The sequence below is a fragment of the Pterocles gutturalis genome, unplaced genomic scaffold, assembly GCF_000699245.1.
Source record: "Pterocles gutturalis isolate BGI_N339 unplaced genomic scaffold, ASM69924v1 scaffold28552, whole genome shotgun sequence".
Classification (NCBI taxonomy): domain Eukaryota; kingdom Metazoa; phylum Chordata; class Aves; order Pterocliformes; family Pteroclidae; genus Pterocles; species Pterocles gutturalis.
Genome location: NW_010113693.1, coordinates 56,054 through 61,331, shown reverse-complemented (window position 1 = coordinate 61,331; position 5,278 = coordinate 56,054).

The window sequence follows — 5,278 nt, the reverse complement described above, 5'->3', positions numbered from 1 at the left end:
GTAAACACAAAGGCATGCCTTAGAGGTGTTTGTAGAGGTTATTCATAAAGGAAGAGAGGTCGGTTATCTGTTTACAAAGGAGTAGTAGTTTACTTACCAAAAAAGAAGGGGTTAACCACGTGTGTAATTCAGCTCTTTTTAAAGCAAATAGGAGGGAGGGAAGCAACTAGAAGGAGAATACTATTCTATGTATATGTTCTATACTAGAAGGCAGGCAGATGTGCGTGCATGCATGCCCCCATGCCTGCCTCCTGTTTCCTGTAGTTACCTTATTATTTTAAGCATAAAGAGCACAGCTCCAGTGTTACCAGGGCAAGCCCTAGCGCCAAGGGTTAGGAGTGTCTTTCAAACCTCTCTAAAAAGCTCTTTAAAACTAGCAGCTATCCTGCTGCTCTACAAGTGTTACGCTACAGTGGGGGGGGTGTGTGATGCAGGTGGTTGGTAAGTAAGGGGCCTGTTCTGCTCCATGCAGGCTGCAGTGCTTCCCTGCTGTAAAGGGGGTGGGGTGGGGGGGGCTGTTCCTGAATCTCCTGCCTCAGGGGCTCAAGGGGTGGCAAGAGCCAAAAGTTTACCAACACAGGAAAGGTGCAAGAGCTGACACAGCTGCTAAACCTTTGTCACTGAGGAAGGGGCAGGGGTATATAGGGCAATGGTTGTAGCAGGCAGTGGGTCCTCTGAAGGGACTAGTGCTGGGGAACATTTGCCTTAGCTGGATGGAGGTTGTGTTGGGGGTTTTAGTTTTTTGGTTTTTTTTTTTCCGTTCCTGGTCTTCCTTTGTCCTAAACAAAGGTGTAATAGTGCAGGTAGAGTGGAAGAGTGCCTTGCTGTAAGAAAAAGGATTTTTTTTTGTGGTTTTTTTTTTTTAAACAGTTTCTGCTTCAGCAGAATACTGCTTTCTTTCAACTTTTGTTCAAACCAAGAGCTGTAAGATAGCAGCATAAGCAAATGACCCTCCTCTTAGTGTGAACATTAAAGTCTGCCTTAGGCTTTAATCCAGGCATAAGCTAATCAGAGCCCAGCATGCAACATCACCACCCCTCCTCACCTCCCCTTGCTGTTTTATGTCATTTCAGCTATTCTGAGACTTTGCTCGCTAACACCTTATCTATCTCCCTGTGCTGCTGGCATTCTACTTTGCCTCCAGGCACCACCAAGGTCGCATTTTCAAGCACCCACCTGAAGTGCAGGCCCTGCAAGTTCTGCTGCTCTCAGTAACTTGAGCATTAGGTAGTACAGATATCCTGGGTTCACCCCCAAGATCTTCAACAAACCACAACAGACAGAAGACTAGTAAATTTATTAACGTGCAAATTGTGTGTGTGCCCTCAGCAGGCACCTAGTGAGCATGAAGCAGTCCAGCAGAAACTTTAAGAACTGTTGGTGCCCCTCTTTGGCTAGCTCACTGGCGTCAGTGCTTTTCAGCGTAATGATCAAGTTACTTTTTCAGTAACTGTTCTATGGCTGAAGGATGTGGCACACACTGTCCTCAAGCAGAGGCAAGCTGAGAAACTGGGTGTAGAGATTACCCTTCTGAAAGAAGGGAGAAAGGGAGCCCAGAGTCTGTCATGTCTATTGACTGATTAAATACAAGGTTGAAGATGCTCACTGTGTGGTCCTGGGCCCTGACTAGAGATGATTCTTGCTGCTCTTCCCCACCCCCCCCAAGAATGCTGGGCCTTCACACATAAAAGATGCTAATACCTTGCTGCAGCAGTGCCCACCTCCACCCGGAGGCACTCAGTGCTCCCCTCGAGGCTTCATGAAGGATGCAGTTGCTGTTCCCCAGCTACCCCACATCCCATCACAGCTGCATTTGCATGTGACCAGGAACATTCACCCCCAGCTCTCCCCTTGCAAGGGCTGTGCTTATGCCCTAAGGCAGCTGCATTGACCACAGCAGCTCTGGGATTTTTTCCCACTCTGTCTGTAGCACTGCTCCTTGAAGAAAGGGGTGAACAGTGGCAAGTTTCAGGTGTCAGGGTTCAGTTTTACCATTAACAGAGGAGGAAAATAAACATCAAAACACATCCAGGAAGGGATGAGTCAAGGCCCTGCTTCTCTCTCTGGCACTGCCTTTTCCCTCAGTTGCTTTTTAGTCTCCAATAGTAAAGAAGTGAAGGTCAAGTGAAACTGCAAGCTCTCCTGTGGTAAAAGCAGTGGAAGCAGGAGCAGCACAGGCAGGGCTGTGTGTTCAATTAGTAAAGTCAGTAATGCTTAGTTTTTTGGCTTATCCTGCTCTTCCTGCCCTCCCCCTGCCTTCAGGATCTCACCCCTGCAGTCAGGTCCTGCACTCTCTCCCCCCCAAGCACAAGTGGAGGTACCTGTTGCTATCTCAGCTGCCTTTGCCCACATGCTGGCAGGGGCTTAGACCTAAAGATTTTGGCAAGAAAGTGGACAACAGTGACGACCCTGGCCAGTCATGGTGCAATGACTGTGCAGCACTTCTTCAGCAGCATCCAGACATCTCATGGTGCTCAATGAGCTTCCAGGTTCTGGTTGTCTTCAGGGAGGCAGCACAGAGAAGCCAAGGGAATGCAGACAGCCGGCCAAGGTGGCAGTCTTGAAACTCATCTGAGCAGCCTTTCCCCCCTCCTTCACAGGGTCTTCTCTCCCTCCTTTCAACTTGAAGTGATCTGTACTGCTGCTTTGTTGCCAGGTGCTCCAACAGGAAGAAAGTGTGATGGTCGGGTTAGATTTTGATGTACAGAGCACAGGATGGTGCTGAGCAGTCCTACAGTTGTACACCACTGGGGCCAGAAAGCATCTCGGCTTTGAAGAGCTAATGCAGTCAGCACTTTCAGAGACTGGAATCCACCTCCACGTCTACCCATGCTGGGAATTCAGTCAGTAGTTTGACTTCTCAAGACCTTACTTGCTGAAGAGCATCTTGCCATGCTCACCATGTCTTTTCAAACCTGTTCCAAAGTAGTAAGGAAAAAACCCACACCTTTTCTGCTTACCCAGCTTACACTGCTGGCGCCAGATACACTATTGAGTGGTCTGGTGACTTTGCTTTACCATACCACTCAGTAAAAGCTTTACTTTCACTGTTGCACAGGTAAAGAAAGGGAAGCCTAGAAACAGATTTAACAAGGTTGAACCAGGAACTTTCTGTCAAAATACTGGAAAAACCACATGGAATACAGGTGGTGAGTCCAACCAATATCAAAACCATTTCCTTCAGTCATAATTGTGAGGCTGTTTTTTTTAAGAGATCAGACAACTAAGGGTTTGACACTGCATCAGAACTGCTTTAAACACTTCTCTCCACAGTACCCCAACATTTATCCTCTCTCCTTTCAAAGCAGATGCCTTAAAGTTTTCAGCAGTCATCACCTGGAGGCAGCCAGGTTGAAATTCAGGCAATAGCTTTTTCTTTTTTGCATCCTGACACATGAGAAGGTTTTGTCTGGGTAATACAGAAACACATGCACACAGATTTGCCATGAAAAAAAACCTCACATTTATTTGATTAAACAAAAATAAAATAAACTGCATAGGAACATTTTAAAGTCCAGAGAGACACTGACTTTGTTTTAAGGCTGCCAGTAGCTGATACATCGTCTCCTTGCTACATCCTTCAGCCTTCCCTATGGACCACAAAGATACATTCAGAAGCCTCCATTAACACAAGGGTTCTAACACTTTGATCACTTATTCTATGTAGAAGTTTGCACATAACCTGTCATGCTTTCTTCTCTGCAGTACTTGACATCTGACATCTAAAAATGTCACTTTTTGTCCAAGTAGAAATGTGATGCCCTTTTTGGAGAATGGAAGTTCTTGTCACAGCCTGTTTCATTAACAATTAGATATAAAAGCTCTGAGCAGCTCATTAAAAGCAGAACACTGTCTGTCCTGCTGAGACATTTATATTATTATTAGGAGAGCAGCTTGATTAATCACTAAAGTAGAAGAGAAACAACTGCAACAGACTACAAAACCAAATGACTCAAGATGGTTTTGTCAGTCCTTGGATGTTGGGCATTCTGGATCCTGTTGCAAACCTGCCCCAAGGCAATGCTACTTCCACAGTGGTAATGAAGTTTCATCAGATGGGGCCATATATCTACAGTTAATTAAACGAGGGGAGAAAAAGGCACGTGTTTGTGACACTGGTTTCATGTGGACAACTTCCTTTTTGTTCAAGGCTTCCAATTTCTACTGGACTTAAAATTGCAGGTTGTGTTCAGCACTCTCGCTACTCTAAGGAATTGTGCACAACCAAGCAGCGCATGACAGGTAATGCACAGTACAAGCAAGAGTCACATACAGTAAGAAACCCCCACCAACTCAGGTGACTAAGCACACCTTGCAAACTAGTTAAAAACTTTTTAGTCATTTTACAAAAGAAACTAAAAACAAACCCCAGAAACAGACACCTCTCCCTCTGAAGGAAAAACTACTACATTGCCTGAAAAGGACTCTACAAACCTATAAAAGGACTTTTTTTTAAACTAGTCTGGTAGTCCAAAAGGAAGTTACTTAACTATATCACTACACAGACACTTAACATTCAGTCAGTAAGGCTCTATGAAAAGAGCTTTAAAAATTATCTACCTGAGTTTGTAAGTTGATACAATCATTAATAGAAGGTCTAAGACCATGCAGGTACACAAAGCATTTTTAGAACCATTATTGGTTAAACAATGATGGAAAAAGACGCCAGTCTGGCTCGTTAACCCGTAAGATCACTTAGAGACATCAATGTACATTTTCCACCATAACATTTACCAAACCCAACACAGCCTATCATTATTAGGGGTCTCCTGTACCCACTTCTGTCACCCCCTAATATGAGCAAGGGAGGGAAAAAGATCTGATATAGAAATCTGAAAATGTGCTTCTGCAACTTTACTCCACAGGCAACACAAGGGGCATGTTGCATGTCACTATTAAAGCTGCATAAAACCCCAACATACTGGTTTTAAACTGCCTCTCCTGAGAATGTCTGAACCTAAACTGCCCTCCAGGAATAGAAACTCAGTTGCTTTGTCATGGTGGAAAAAATCCCATTGAGTCAAGAAACCTACTAGTACAATCACCAAGTCAAAAAAGATCAGGATCTTATACCCTTCAAGCATTTGGTACAGCATTGTGTTTACAGCAATCGTAATGTTAGTCTTTCCAATCAGGACATATTTGTAGGCATGGGTAAAAGTTTTTCTCTTGTAGAGAGAAGACCTAAAGGTCTTACGGACGTAAGAACACTGTAAATGAACATGAAGTATGTCACGTCAGCTAGTTGTGTCATAATACTGAAGAAGTTAACACTTCC